Genomic DNA, 16894 nt, shown 5'->3' on the forward strand with positions numbered 1-16894 from the left:
GGTGCCTGTGGGAAAGAGGGGAGGTCTGGAATGCAGACAGGTGTCTTAGCATCCAGATGGCAAATGCCGGAATTTTGCCTCTTCTTCTCTGTGGTATGTATGCTTTAGGTACAGGACGTCACTGGACACTTGAACCACGGTGAGTGCTCAGTAAGTATTGTGGTGAGAGAGAGACTGTTGAGGATATAGAGAGGATGCTCCCAGAGGGAGGTGCCATGTGGCAGGAAGTAGGATGTGGCCAGTTGACAATGCTGCCAGTGTTTTTGAACAAGTCAAAAGCAGCGACAGGGTCCAAAAGATTCTGGCAACGAGGAAGTGGTTGGTGACCGGTGTGAGGGTGCTCGTACTGGCGCATTGGAAGAAAAGCCACGTTCCAGAGAGCTGAGTAGCTAAAGGGGGTGTAAGGAGAGAGAAGAGGCATGATTAACTCTTTCAGGAAGTTTAATCGTGAAGTAGGTGTGAAAAGAACTGAAGATAAGGTAGACGTAGGGATGTGTACTTGTAATGCCTGTCCTGAAGAGGTGGAGGCAGGAGGATCAAGAGTTCAAAGGCCAGCCTGAGCTACACAGTAAATTCAAGACCAACCTGAGCTATATAGTGAGATCTAATTCAAAAAGACCCAGGTCTGATCTCCAGCAAAACACACACACACACACACACACACACACACACACACACACACACACACACACACGATACGCATGCATGCACTCCACTTACAAAGTGAAAATAAGACTGTTATTGGGGTTTGGTGTAGAAACTGAGAGTTGATTTTAAAATGTAGAGGATAATAAAGAATGTAGAACAGCAGAAGACAGACTGAGAACAAAGTTGGAGAATTTGACTTTGTGAGTTCAAACTTTCCAGGAAGCCGCAATCATTAGAGTCAGTGGCATATGGCTAATTTTATGATCAGAACTGAATATGAGGATGGGAAATAGACACACTCTTTATCAAGGACCTTTCTACAATGTTGCCAGTGCCACGTGCTGGGAAAATCATAGGCTTTTCAACAAATGGTGTTGGGACACAACAGCATTTTCCTATTTTAAAAAGTGAGATTTTGGAGTGGGAGAGATGTCTCATCTGTTAAGAAGGCTTGATGTGCAGCCATAAGGGCCAGAGTTCTAATTCCAGAACCACACCAACAACTATGCCTCTAGGTTCAAGGGATGTGATGGCACATGCTGGCTTTTGTACATGCACAGGCATGCATACCTGCACAACGTGCACATACCCCCATACACATGTGTGTGCAGGTACTCAGACCCATGAATGTGTATACACATGCTTGAACACACACAGGCTGACACACATGTGTGCACACATAGGCAGGCACCCACACAAATAAAATAAATCCTTAAGAAATGAGCCTTTACTCTTACCCCTCACCGTTGACAAAAATGGATTTAAGATCGACCGTAGACTTAAATGTGAGAACTGTGCTATAAAGCTTCTGGAAGAAAACGTACAAGAATATCTTTATCACCTCAGAGCTGGTCAAGGTTTTTTCCCTGTAGGTTACAGAAAAACAGCAACCTTTAAAATGCAACAAATTGGATTTCTTCAAAGTTAAAAGTTTGTGCACTTTTAAGAGATGGAATAGGCAAGTCGCAGCAGGAGATTTAAGTGCTTGTGATTTAAAGATGTAATCACTACAGATAGAGTTCCAAGACAGCCATGACAGTTACACAGAGAAATCCTGTCTCAAAAATACAAACCAAAACAAACAAACAAAAAAAGTTGTAATCAGCAAAATAGAAAGCAAGCCCATAGCTGATAAAACAAAAGCAATGCTGTTTAAATCAGCAAACACACTTCACAAAAGACAGCATGTGAGATGTCTGCTAAGCATGTGGGAAAATAACCCACACTATCTCAGCAGGAAAACACAAATTAACCTGATTGTACGTGAACTGAAATAGCTAAACTTAAGTTACAGATGACATCAAGTGTTGATGAGCATGGGAAGCAACTGGAACTCTCACACATAATTTTGGAAGGCAGTCTGGCAGCTTCTCATAGTCAGATGTTCACACACTCTGTGACCAGCAATTCAATGTCTAGGTATTGTCCAAGAGAAAAAACAAACTAAACCCCAGTATATCCATAAGAAGACTCATGGAAAAGTGTTCCTGGCTCTGTGGCTTAACTAGCTGATTGTATTGATCAAGGTTTTCCAGAAAAACAGAACTATTGATATTTATCTATAGGCCTCTCTCTGCATCCTTGTTTATGTATCTAGATATATATGATTTTCTAAAGTCAGGAATTGGTTCACATGATTATGGAGGATGGGAAGTCCCAACATCAACAGTTGGTAAGCCGGAAGACTCTGGAGAACAGAGTATAGTTCCAGACTGAGTTATACTCAGAGAAGATTGATGTCCTGGCCAGAAGGCAGTCTGGCTGAGAGAGCAAAAAATCCTGTAGTCTTTTGTTCCATTTGAACTTGCAATGGATTGGTTGAGGCCTGCTCACATTGGAGAGTGCAATCTTTTGGCCTCGTGCTAATGGTTCAAATGATAATGACACCCAGAAACACCTCAAAGGTATGCTCAGTATAATGTCTGAGCAATTATTTTATCACTTCCTGACCCAGAAGAACTGACACATAAAATCAGTTATCACTGGTCCACCCTTTGTCAACTTGATACCCAAATGTATCTTACATCATGCTTAATCTTCAAATAAAGATGATAATGAGGTTATAATTTTTAGTAACATCATAAAAATACCCTGCATAAAGTCAAAAATCACTAACCTCCCTTCCCCAGAAGAGGAACTGAATTCCTTGTGGGGTATTCACTTTCTCTGTAATATTCTGTAACTTAAATCTTGTGACATAAAATTAACAATGTGTAAATCCTATGATATAACATCAATATGTCTCCTGCTACATGGTGAGGGAATAAGGTAGAGGAAAAGAAAGATGAGTTTAGTGTATACATAAATAAGAAGATAAATTAACATCTATCATCTATCTATCTATCTATCTATCTATCTATCTATCTATCTATCTATCTATCTATCATCTGTCATCTATCATCTATCTATCTTTCTACACATGCATAATAATAAAAAAACACAGAGAAAATACCCGTGATAATTACAGCCATCGTTTGTCTAGTTGGTCACATGGCTTTGTTTGGCTCCCCCATTTACTTAATCTGTGTTCTCCTGTCCTTCAACAACCATCTCAATTTTGTCCCAGCTCTTTTCCCAGTTGAGTTCCCCAGACTTGGATTCCAGGAGGTCTGAGCCATCCATATCCTGGCTTCATTGAATTACAGTGTTCTATTGGCTTGCATCACTGAGCACGCCTAAAGGATTGTGCACACTCACAGGTATACTCACACACATTCTCTCTCTCTAGTGTGTGTGTGTGTGTGTGTGTGTGTGTGTGTGTGTTCCTTATTTCACTGTAGAGTGGGAATCCCATTTCCTTTTGGTAATCAGCATCAACCACCCCAGCGGTCCAGTACCTTTTCTTTGTTTTTGATTCATAAGTTAATGAACCCCAAGTGGACAGGGGTAGTCTTAACTTCCAGTACAATGCAGCCATTGTTATGTCTCCTGGAGGAAGTAGCTAAGACTGCTAGGCCAGCAGAGCAGAATGTGGTAATAGGAAGCTACAATTTTGCTCATGGGTCACATTATTGAGTGGCACCACTCACATCTATCCACGACTTCTGGACCTTTGAAACCTTCTTAAGGAGACACAGCACCATGTGATGAACACATAGAATGTTCTAGAGAACCTTGCAGCAGACCTACAAGATATTGCCATCTGGAAGAGGAGGAGACCTGGGGCCTACAATCCCCTTCAAGGGCATGTCCCCAGTGGTTCAAAATGTCCCAATAGGCCTCGCCTCCTGAAGTTTCCACCATCTCCCAATAGCACCACACTCCTCTCTTTGTGTGTTCCACCCTGTACTCCCTACCTGCCTCACTACAGGCTCAAAGCAATGGAGTTGATCAGTTATAGACTGTGTGTGATAAGTAAATGCTTGCCATTGAGCAGTACATGCAGCCTCTGAATGGAAACCATGAACCCAGATAAACCCATCCTTTTACAAGTTATCTTGGACATTTTGTTAGAGTCTCAGAAAACTTACTTGCGTAGTCAACATCTGGAAGCAGCTAGTGGAATGGGCTTTGGAAGATTCTGCTACATGGAACCAGCCAGGACTGAATTACAGGGTCCCTGGTCAGGTTGGCCTTGATGGGTAGAAGTCTATATTGCTGAACCTAGGCATGCCTTCTCTCCTTGATACCACTGTGTTCTCATGAGCTAGCTGGGTGATGCTAAGGATGGCTGGGGATAGAGGCTGACTGGCATTCGTAGTATTGTCTTTCAAATCATTTTACTACTAAAACCCTCCTTTGCTAAGGTCACCCTTTGGTTATTATTCACATGCATGTCAATGTCTTTATGTCTTGTGTCCACAAGAGAGCTATATCTATAACCACTTCTCAAGTTTCCTTGATACGAATTTTCCAGTTCTGTTCTTCCCAGGTCCCTGGCCAATCTACCAAATAAATGATTGGTCACAGACAATGAATCTGTATCTAACCATAGACTTTCCTTTTTAAACAACGAGAACTATCAGGCAGACTTCTGTAAGCTCCCCCCGCTGGGAAGATTTCCTTCACCAGTCCTTTCAGGGTGTCCCAGAGGGGTACTGTAGGCACATCTGTCCACTTTCAGGTGGTGCCTAGACGTGTGACCATCTGTGAATGAGGCCTGGAGAGAAGTCCTCCGCTGTCAAGGGATCAGGAGATTCCCCACGAGGCCACAGATGTAGGCTGGGCGAATAAAGACAGTGGGCTGAAGTAGGAACAGTTGCCCTTTGATCCACTTCCTTCTCCTTCAGTTTGGGGATCAACTCTGCATATGCTGAGCATGCGCTCTACCACTGGGCTGCACCCCAGTCCTCCCCCCCTTTGGTTTTTAGAGAGGGTCCTCATTATGCAGCTCAAACTGAACTTTAATGCATCATCCTCCTGCCTCCGCCTGTCAAGTGCCAGGATTACAGATGTGCGCCATCACATCTGGTGCCGGGTCACTTCTCCATGTGGTGCAGTTCCTTCTTCAGGACCTGTCCAGACCTGACATGGATCTCTTTCATAGGATGATGGAGTCTTGAAGTGTATACCCTGCTGATGGCTTGATAAATCAGCTATCACTGTTAATGGTGGCCAGCTTAGGTGTCATGGCAACTTAGTTGACCTTGGGCAACCATCCGGTTTCTGCTAAGTCCTATTAACAAACCAAGAGCTGTCTCTCCAAAGGGGGCATTTGTCTGTAGATGGCAACAGAGTATTGGTTAAAATATTAAGGCAACTCCATGTAGTTAAAAGGGAGGTTTATTTTATGGGGTAACTTACAAATGAAGGCATAGTTTACAGGGTCTGGGAAAGGTGTAGCGCAGTCCGGCGGTGTTCTCTGGAGAACTCTGCTCAGTCTACCTCCAGCATCCAGGGTCCAGGAACCAAGAGAGCTCCCCCATCCAGATCTTGGGTCTTCAGGGGTCCTCTCTAGGTTCTGCCTTGTAGGCATGACAGTTACCGAAGCCTCAAAGAGGGTGGTATTTTCAGGTCAAAGCTGGAATGGCTACCCACTACAACAGAGCTTAGGTTAAAACCCTAGGCTTGCAATGCATTTTACCCATGGGGTCCTGTGATAGGTTCCAAACAGCATGTCATGTGATGCTGGCAATGCAGGTACCATTAGTTTAGCTGGTCATGTGACCAAGTGGCAGACCAGTTTGTACAACAACAAGGAACTATTTCAAGGAATAATTCAGATTACTTTCTTATTCTGGCTGCACTGAAAACTAGCAACTTTTCAGGCCATGTGAGGCAGGTGAGACATGCATGGCCTCACAAATCCCCAGCAGTCAACCGAGCACTGGGCCTCGCGTGTGATGGCAGCGGGGGTCAGGTGGAAATGCTTATCTTTCTCCTTTGAAGAAATAGCTTGACATACCTCACATCACAGACTTCCAGAAGTTTCGTGGAATGAACTACATTTGTAACGAATCTACTTCTGTAATGAAACTGCATCTGGTATGGAAGCTGCAATTAGCGTCACCACCTGGTTAAGCTTATAATAACCCACTATCATTCTCCAAGATCCACCCATCTTCTGTAGAAGCCTTATAGGAGCGTGGTGGGGATTACCACCTCTGCATCCTTTCCCTCCTCCCCCCTCACGGCCTTCCCCGACTCTCTCACTTTCATTTAAATATTTAAATTTATTTTTATTGTTCATGTGTACATGATATATGTGTGGGGGTGCACATACCGCCATGCATATGTAGAGGTCAGAGGGCAACTTTGTGGTGGAGTCGGTTCTCTCCACCCACTTTACCTGCATCCTGGGGATCAAACTCAGGTTACCAGACTTGCACTTTTATCTGCTAAGCTATCTAGCATCCTCTCTCTCTCTCTCTCTCTCTCTCCTCTTCTCTTTCTTGCTAAAAGTTGAACTCACGACGACCTCACACATGCTACTCAAGTACTCTACCACGGAGGCGTACCTTGACTTTCTTCCTCAAAGGAAGCGGTTGTGGGCCGTTTCCTCTAAGTCTTGATGTTGACAGGAATTTCTGTAATCCTTCTAGAAACTCACTGCTGCCTCTGCCTTACTATTGAGGCAGTAGCAGTGGCTTCTGCCTCGCCATCTTCAGCCCAATAGCCACCTACCTACTCCTTGTGGTCTTCCTGTTGTTGTAATGAAGTCCCCGAGGCTAAGGTGCTTTATGAAGAAAAGAGCTTATGTGGCTCACAGCTCTGAAGATGCAAAGGCATGCCACTGTCATCGGCTTGACTCTGCTGAAGACCTCCTGGTGGATGGTACCACAATGACTGGCATGCAAGTGACAGTGTGGGACTGAATCACTAGACAGGAAGCCGGAGAAGCTGCAGTGTGACCCGCTTCATTTGGTTTAGTTTCTATGATAATTCTCTTGTGAAAATTACTTCAGGGTCCCATGAGAACTACCTTAACCTCTTCTAAGAGCAATGCTCCTAGCAAGCACTAGCCCACTTTTTATTAGAGCCCACCCCTTAACGGTTTCTCAATCTCCCTTCCCTCACACTAAGGACCAAGGCCCATTTTGAGATATCATGATAATGAAAGATTAATGTGGAATTGGAAGGTGGGGGGGGGCAGGCATATGATCAAGGCTGTGGTGGTTTGAGTGAGAATAGTCCTTACAGGTTCATTTGTTTGAATGCAGTTGGTGGAACTCTTTGGGAAGGATTAGGGGATGTGGCCTTGTTAGAGGAAGTGTGTCACTGGGTGTGGGCTTTGAGGTTTCAAAAGACTCGTGTCATTACCAGCTTGGTTTTTTAGACTCCAACTTGTAGATCAAGATGTGAACTCTCAGATGCTCCAGCTGCTGTGCCTTTGTTCCATAAGGCTGATTAAATACCTTCTTTTTTAAGTTGCCGTGGTCAGGCTGTTTTGTCACAGTACTAGAAAAGTAACTAAGACAACATCTTTAACCCAAGGGGACTGTTGCTTTAAAAGAAGAGAGAGTTCAGCAGTACAGCACTAACCTACCATGTCCATGGCTTTGCTCTCTGCAATACCCATACCGGCACTAAAACACAATGGGGTAGGTGAGAGAGAGAGAGAGAGAGAGTTCATTGAGTGAACCAGTGAACTAGTTCACTTTGAGGCTCTACCCAGCAGCAGCAGAGCTCATCAGACACAAATACTCCATCTTGAACTTCCTAGCCTTTGAACCATAAGCCAAACAAACCAGTTTTCTTGTAAGTGATATTTGTATCACTCCATAGACTGGGGTACTGATGTAGGGATTCTACCAGCTGCTGAGTGCACTTCTAACTCCTATGCATTCCAGAACAAAGGAAATGGCCAGCTAATGGGTTGGGGGGGGGGCAGTCCCTTGGATGCATTGTAGGGTGGGTCTGGGCTAATTTGCATTACATTTGCAGTAAATCATAGGCTGGTAGGAGAGCCTAAAAAATGGGTGTGAGTGTCCACAAGATGGAATTCCAACATACAAGAAGAGAATCAAAGTGAGCCGTGGGGAAAACAGGGTTTGTGATCTTACAGTGAGCAAGGCTGCATTGAGAAGGTTTACTATGTTTACTGTTTAGATGTAACCAACCGTCTTATTAAATAAGAAACACAGAACCAATGTAAAAGAGAAAGCCAAGAGGTCAGAGCTCAGAGCTAAAATCTCACCCTTCCTCCTACGGTGTCCCAGCTTCCCGAAAGAGAGCTATTTCCCTGTGTGTAAGTCGTTTCATAGTCATTCTGCCTTCTCATTGGTTGTAAACTCAAACATGTGACTGCCTCGTCACTGTCTGTATGTACAGCCCCCCAGGTCTTAAAGGCATATGTCTCCAATGCTGGCTGTATCCCTGAACACACAGAGATCTATGGGATTAAAGGCGTGTGCCACCACTGCCACACTCTGTCTATGGCTCTAATAGCTCTGACCCCCGGACAACTTTATTTATTAACATACAATCAAAATCACATTTCAGTACAATTAGAATACCACCACATTACTGTGCTTGGTTCTCGCTTCCCTTCAAATCAAGGAGAGCAGGTCACCACAGATGACTTGAAGAGAAGCTAGGAACATGTGTGTGCGTGTGCATGTGCGTGTGTGCGTGCGTGTACCCAAATCTGGCCAGTGAGACGTGAAGGAGAGTGCTTCTGGGAAGTTTCCATGTTTTTAATGGGCAGACACCAGAAGAGAGCTTGCTACCAGACACGGGGCATAAACCTACTGCTTCTGCATTTCAAAAGAAGCTAGACAATAGAAGCTGGTAAGGGGAAGATGGATTTATTTACAGCTTGGCCACACCCGGGGGGGGGGGGGGTTTGTTCCTCTCCCCCTTGTCTAGAGAGTGTCAGGACTCTATAGAAAGGATGGAACACAGAGGTGGAAATGAGCATGCATACATTAACAAAGCTGAGAAAGACCTGTCCAACATGTGTGAAATCCCCTCCTGGGAGGCCAGCTCTTCCTCTTCCTGTTTCAGGAAGAAACTTTTCAGGTAGCTAGGGTGGGGACCTAGGAAACTGACAGTCTGTCCTGGCCCAAAGCGGGGGATGTTCTTGGTTTTGTCAGAGCTGTGTCCAGAGGCCAGAAATGTTTAGGGGATCCATTTTGTGTTCTGGTTTCTTGTTTTTATCTCACTTTCCCTTATATGTAAGCATCCTAAGGAACACAGAGGCCGGGAAGTGAGGTGTGATCAGACGCTTGGTTGGCCTGTGAAGGTGTGGATTGAAACTGTGGTTCAGCTATTGGGATGGAGGTACATGAACACACTGGGGATCTGGGGTTGGGCCACTTAGACTGACCGACCACCTCCCCTTACCTCAGCCCAGTAAAGCCTTATCAGCCCCTTAAAAAAAGACCCTTCGTGGCCACCCACTGGGGCCCCTCCTGTGTGAGTTCCTTCCTTTAACATCTCCTCTGTAATAAAACTCCTTTCTAAAACTCACTGTTGCATTGTCGTCTGTGAAAAGCATTCTTTAAGTTTGTAAGCCAGAGAACCTGGAAGCCACTGGCTCATGGCAGCTTTGGTGGCTGCAGATTGTCCAGCAGCATAACCCTCTTCACCTGCCAAGCTACACTGACCTGAGATCTGTGTCCTTCACATTCAGTCTCCCATCCCAGCCTGCTCAACTCCATTCTACCTCGGCTTAGCCTTTTCTTACCCATAATGGGATTCCTGGGGAAATGTTTCTTCTTTGGAGGCCACTATTTTAGAGTACTTATTTTAAGTCTTTTTCTTCCCCTGGACATCATCTTGTGGAGACATCTTTTACAACAGGAAAAAAAAAAAAAAAAAGCAGCCCGAAGACAAAACCAACAAGGACAACAGAGAGGTGAAAATGTAGGGGTGCAAGGGGAGTTTCTGTTCACCCCTGAAGTGCCACCGGAGTTACTGGCAGGAGACAGATTCACTGGAGAAAAACCGTATGTAGATACATTTAATGCATAGGAGGAAATCAGGGGAGAGGAATTAGTATTCCAAGGAGGTTTAGAGCCATGTTGATGCTTCTCCATAAGGGACAGAGAAATAGGACACTGAATGGAACAGAGACCAGAGAGTGTTTTGTAAGTGGTTTTCTGGAAGTTGAGTGAGTCCGGGAGACAGAACAGCTTGTGGACAAGCTAAAGGGAGGTAAGGGTGGAACCGAACAGTGAACAAAGGTTATCTTATTATGCAAATGAAGTACACTCTCAACCCCCAATCTGTCAGCTGCCCTCTGAATAGATGGAATGTCTGTCTGGGTCTTGGTGACAATTTATAGTTTTTTTTCTCAAGTGGATAATCTTTCCTGGTTATTTAATGAGATTCCTAAGGAGGGAGATTTAACGAAACTTTATTTCATTTCTAAGTCAGAGAAGAAAAACTTCAAGGAAAGAGGATCAAAGAGCTGGGAAGGAAGGTCAGAGAGACCTTGGCTCTGATTGCTTTTTCAGACCGGCGCTGCCAAAGCAAGGCTCTTCACAACACTGTTTTCTAAGCATCTCCAGTCATTGGTTTCACACCCGGACCTACCACTTCTGGACTTCCTACTTAGGAGATGACACATGCCTGAATGTGTTTGAGCCTGAACTTTCGGATACGTATGACTAAAGCATCCCAATCAACGGAGTTGGAGACTGGATTTCCAGAGCCAGCTGGTAGGAGCTTAGTGCTAATATGATTTGAGAATTAAGGAGATATACCTGGTGTCTTTATAAGCTGGTGTGGCCAAGACAATGGGGTTATTCATTTTTCTACACACGTCAGGGGTGACTCACACCCAGAAATCCCTAGAAACCAGTGACTTTAAAAAATTGTTTTATTGTTATAATTTTTTTTTGAGACAGGGTCACATGCTGTAGCCCAGGCTGGGCTGGCACTCACTACGAAACCCAGGCTGACCTAGAGGTAATGGTGGTTATTCCGGCTCAGGCTTCTCAGTGCTAGAATTATAAGCATGGGCTACCATGACCAGCTTTGAGTCACCAATACTGAATTTCTGTATTTTTATTTGAACCTTTTTGTTCTTATTTCCTTTAAAAATCAAAGTAAAACTCTGAGCCTTCATCTTGTTGGCTTGTTTATACTTTATTTACTTGTGTTGGGAGAGTAGGGTCTCATGCTTCCCAGGCTGAGCTCAAAGCTGCTATAGAGCCAAGAACGATGTTGAACTTCTGATCTTCCTGCCTCTACCTCCTAAGTGATGGGGTTGTAAGCATCCACTATGATACTTGGTTCTATGCTGGAGATCAAATCGAAGGCTTTGTGCATGCTAAAGAAGACCTTTACCTGCTGAGCTGTACCCCCAGTTCACACTGTTTAGTAGACAGATTATTTAATCTACCACCCCACAGGCTCACTCTCCCTGGAAAGACTGTGCCCAACTAGTGAAAAGCCTCGGGGGTCATCAGTCAAGGGCCATGATAAATGTGCCTCTGCTGACTCAGATCCTTTCCAGTTTGGTGATCTTGCTCTTTCTGAGCCCAAGGTCTTCAGTGAGGGGGAAAGCCCAACAGCAAACACTTTATGCCTTCTGGGACCTGATTTCTGCCAGAGTCAGTGTCTCTTTCTAATGTTCTGACCCCTGAGCGTTCTTCTCTGCCGCCTTTCCTTCAAGGTCCCCCTCTCTCCATCGCCTGCCTGCTTCTTCCTCCGTGTCTGTTACTACCAAAGACAGGAAGCTCCATTATCTTTAAGCTGCTTCCTGTCTTGAAAGAATTCCTAGGGGTAGGGGGAACCCTACGAGAAGCACTTCTTGGAGAGAGGAGGCTGCGGAAAAATACAGAAAAAAAAAATGTAATATGTTGTCTTGTCGCAGGCACCTCAGAGATGACTGATGAGAACCCAGTCCCATAAGAGAGCTGGCTCGGTGCTGGGCAGCAGCCAGTGAACCCAATAATCACGTGACAAAGAGAGAGAAGGTGTCATTCCATAGAACTTTCCAGGAAGCCTATGTGGCTGCTCAAAGCTTCGGGATATGGCTGGCTCTTTTCCTAACTTCAGCCCTGGGTGTTGTTAAAAAAAATGTCTTTCTTTTCTCTTAAGCATTGTGTTGGTTGTCTCTCGGGGTCATGTCTTGGTTGTCTCTCAGGGTCATGTCTTGGTTGTCTCTCAGGATCATGTGGTCGCCGTACATACTTCACGAGCGGTGGAAATGGTAAAATGAAATCACTTCTGTGAAAGGATTTTGTTCTGACAGAGGAAGGCCCTGGCTGCCACCCAGAGCTGGAGCAGCCCTTGCCCTCTCACCCTCCCTCTCTGTGGGTCGCCCTTCTTAGAGCTGCAGCCTGAATCTGTCACCACCTCCACATGACACTGGATTTTCTGGCCTTTCCTCTCGGTTAACTCAGCGCAGCAGATGTCCATACAGTTTGGATTTCTATGGTTTCCCACCTGGAACTGAAAGGACCTTTGAGATGGTTACAGCTGACTTCCAACCTATAGATACAGCCAGGCTCCGAGGAGCCAAGGAAATTGGCTAAGGTCACATGTGTGGACCGGGTTCGGTACACTTCTTACTCTCAGCCTTACATTAACACCCTGACGCTCCGGTCTTTCCCTTAATTCTTATTGTTCCCTGGGTCCTTGAGGATGATTTACCTGCATTATCTTGCTGCTGCAGCCTCTGAGGCCAGCATCCGGGACCCATCCTGCTGACTCCTGCTCTTTCCAGCCTGTTGGGCTGTGAGATTATTAACCCAAGGACAATGAATGCTTGTAGAGCTCATGGGACTCAGATATTGGCCTGGGCTTTGCTCACATCCATCATCCATCATCTGTAGAGCATTTTTGAAGGGGATTGGCACCATGAGTCGCTCAGAAGGCACCCTCATTATTTCCCACACATGCACTCTCAGATGGGCGGGGTGGGGGAGGATCTCCTACATTAACCCCCTTTGTAGCCGGAATTAAAAACTTACATCACTATACCTGTTACAGGTATGTTTTGGACATGTTCACATGTGACTTTCTGGTTTGAACCATTTCAGCTTAGGGATGACTTTAAGTCAAATCACATAGCAAGCAATTCTGAGGCCTTTGGTTTCCCATGGTTTTGAATAGCTTAATTAATAACTAAAATGGCTATATTATAAAGTTGTCTTTAAATCTTCAACTATGCTGAGTGGTGGTACATACCTGAGACCCCAATTCTCAGGATGCCATGTCAGGAGAATCTCCAGTTCGAGGCCAACCTGGGCTATATCATGAGCCCCTGTCGGTCTCACACAACAAAAACCCTTAACTGTGTTCCAGGCCACTCTCCACATACAGCATTCTGTAATTCAAATTACAAGGTCTAAGTGCTTCCTTGAACACTATTTTCTCCCTTTCTCAAATCTGGAAACTGAGTGAGCCGTTAGATGACCTGTCGTAGTTAGCCACTTTTAGAAGGAAGAATTGGGGCCACAGCCAAAATACTCTCTGGATTGTAGCGCAGTGATTTTTGTCTCTGCCTATTCACGGAACACAGACTGGTCACATGATCTGCAGGGTAGCTGTGGTGTCGATATGGGTGGAGCCTGTCCAGGGAGCTGCCTATCTTGGTAAAAATCTGATGGAGCTTTGGAGGCAGTCCAGGAAGTGTTCTGGTAGAATGGTACCAAGGTTTCCAGGGCAGTCTCTGTTTACCCTGGGTTCCTCACCTCTGACTTCCCATGTTCACCTCCATCCTGGTTATGCTTTTGATTGTGTTAGCCACAGCACAGCAGGAGACCTGTTATGGACTTCAACTCAGGTAAAGCCAGATCCTTGGCTTCACCAGAGAAAAGAATTTTCAGGATTGAAACAATATCAGGATGAGCACATAGGAAGCAGAGTTGGTCTTTAGTTAATTAATTTTGTGTGTGTGCGTGTGTGCGAGGTAAGGGTAGGTGTGCAGATGTGGGTGTCTATGTGCATTCTGAGGCCAGAGGAGGAAGTTGATGGTCCTCCCCTATTCCTCCCTCCTATTCCTCTACTGAACCCAGAACTCCAGGTCTTTTGGCTAGGCTGGCAGCTCGCAAGCTCCGGGGGTCCTCCAATGTTCGTTCTCCTCGGTGAAGAGGTACAGGACCATGCCTAGCTTTTCCTGTGGGTGCTGGGATCCCATCTCTGGTCCTTATAAGTGTGCAGCAAACACTCTTAACCATGAAGTGTGGGGTGTTTACCCATCAACCCCACAGCTCCCCAGAGTTTTCTTGAGTGCGGGCAGCAGGAAATATTAGATAGAAGGATTAGATATTAGCCGAGAAAACTGCAGGTTATAGCTGGTGAGAGGGACAAGCCTTATGCAAACATCACTACATTGAGATCCTTGATTCCCGGCTGACAAGAGGCTTTAGCCAGACTCCAGGGTGAGGGCTTCCTTACTACCCATGTCCCCAAGTTTCCTTTCCTTTCTGTCCTGCTGGGTTCCATGACTCTGAGCCCGAACCAGGCTTTCCTCATCAGCCAGTAGTGTTAGATCCCCTGGGGCTGGAGGCAGTGGTAAGCCACTCGACATGGATGCCGGGCCCTAAACGCTAGCCCTCTGCAAGGGCAGTGTGTACTCAACCGCTCAAGACATCTCCCTAGCCCCTGGTTTTCAAAAGTCATTTAAATATAATATTTTTACTAATTTATTGAGAATTTCATACATACAGTGTACATTGGTCAAAGACTGAATTTTAAAAATTCTCAATTTTTAATGCAATATATCTTGATCATATTCTTTCCCCTCCTTCCAGATCTTCCCACCTCCCTACCCAAATTCAAAACAAATTACAAAAAAAATCAAGAAGACAAAATAACACCAAAACAAACCAAAAAGTGCACAAAAAACCATGGGGTCTATTTGGTGTTGGCCAATTAGTCCTGAGCACGGGGACTGCCTTGGAGTGGGTTTGACACACCCAGTGACAGTCATTGGAGAACACGATTGTCACTTTTCCAGTGGGTATCCATTGCAGGTAGCTTCTTGGTTAGGGGTGGGACTTTGTGTCCACTTCCCCTTCTCAGGGCTGGGATTCTGCCTGGTTTGAACCCGTGAATGTCTTGTGTGTGCTGTCATGACCACTGTGAGTACATATGTGTATCAGTGTGTCTGTGTGTCTGCAAGACACTCATTCATTATTTGGAGTCCTCCATCACCTCTGGCTCTTACAATCTTTCCACCTCCTCTTCTGCATAGACCCCCGGCCCTTGAGGGGAGGGTTTTAATGAGGACATCCCATTGAGGATGGAGTGCTCCGAAGTCTCCCATTCTCTGCACATTGTCCAGTTAGCTTCTCTGATGAGGGCTGATCTGTGCATTGATCTGAATCCCAGCCCCCAAAGGCTGAATTTTTAATGAACACTCTGTGTGTGTGTGTGTGTGTGTGTGTGTGTGTGTGTGTGTGTGTGTGTGTGTGATCTTACACAGATAGCCTACACATCAATGTACTGGTTTGGAATATGGGCAAAGCTCTCACCTCCACTAAACTGAGGATCAGAGTTCTGTAGGGCGGTTGCGAAGCTTGGATGTAAAGATGGAATGTACAGTACTTAGTGTAATGTCTTACATATGGTGAACACACAACACAGGTTCACTGCTCTTGCTATTATGATGACTTTAATGGTGTCACCAGTCAGCTAAGGTCATACTACTGCCCCATGCTTCAACTTTCTGCCTGACCTGAAAGTTCTTCTGTCAGTCTTCGTACTAAACCATCCACTTCCCAACCCAGTCCAGGACATTTCTAACACTTACTCCTTACCACGGAACCCCCACTCGATCCAAGATACCAGCACCCTCCTGACCTGTCCCACACCTCTGCACATCGCTCCTCCACAGGCTGGTTGGTAAGGTGTTGAGAATGTTGACGGAAGCTGTCTTTGGGTGGGCGGATGGTAGGCGGGCACTTCTTCTGATTTCCTGTCTGCATTTTCTGATTTGTTTTGCCATGAGCATGCATGTATTGCATTTGTACCAAGAAAAGAATCATTTTTGGCTTTTAGAAAATCTGCCTGTTGCCATGTCTAGGAAACTTTCCCTGAGGGGTTCTACTGAATTCTGAGCACCCCTTTGAAGCCTCCAGCCCCCTCAGCACCCGCCTTCCCTGTGCTGTGTCGTGTTTACATCAGCTCGAGGGTGCTCTGTAGACATTCTTAAAGGGGTTGAGCATCCTTGAGTAGGCAGTTGGCAATTTGATGGGAGAGGTTGTATCATTTCTTCTTTAGAAATAGCTCGAGTGTTTCTTGGCCAACTTCAGTCTTCTACCTACCCCTGAACTGAGTCTCTTGCGGGCCGCAGAAATATATCATAAGAACTCAGCTGGTTATGGCAAAGTCACTACCTGGAGGGATCAGGGAATTCCTCCAGAGGAAGCCAAATCCCAAGGAGTTTTTGGTGTTACTTGGCTTGTTATATATCAGCTGTATTCTGTTATGAAAATCATGTGTGCCTTCATAGTTTTCCCAATTGACTTTCCCCTAAGAAGGACTAACAGTGTAGACTGATCACTCTCTGGACATACACATTCCAGGTATTTGGAGAACAGCCTCAGGAAAGGCTTTCTCTGGAACCAGTTATCTCCCTTAGTCACTTTCAAGGACTACAGGAAACACCACCCAGGTGGACGCCCAACTGCCAAAGACTAACAATGATAACAGCCCACCTGAAAGTCTCCTGACTTAAATTCCACAAGGAGACACCACCCAGGGGGGCGCCCAACTTCCAAGGACTAACAAGTGATAGCAGCCCACGTACAAGTCTCCTGACTTACAGTAAATTCACAAGAGGACGCCGCCTAGGCCAGGTGGACACTAAGTAATAGTTTTACACAATTTAGCTTAGGCCCTCCTTTCTTACAGCCTTACTAACTTTATAGACCTCTAACTACTTACCTAACTACTTCTAGAATAT

The sequence above is a fragment of the Peromyscus maniculatus genome, chromosome 14, assembly GCF_049852395.1.
Source record: "Peromyscus maniculatus bairdii isolate BWxNUB_F1_BW_parent chromosome 14, HU_Pman_BW_mat_3.1, whole genome shotgun sequence".
Taxonomy (NCBI): domain Eukaryota; kingdom Metazoa; phylum Chordata; class Mammalia; order Rodentia; family Cricetidae; genus Peromyscus; species Peromyscus maniculatus.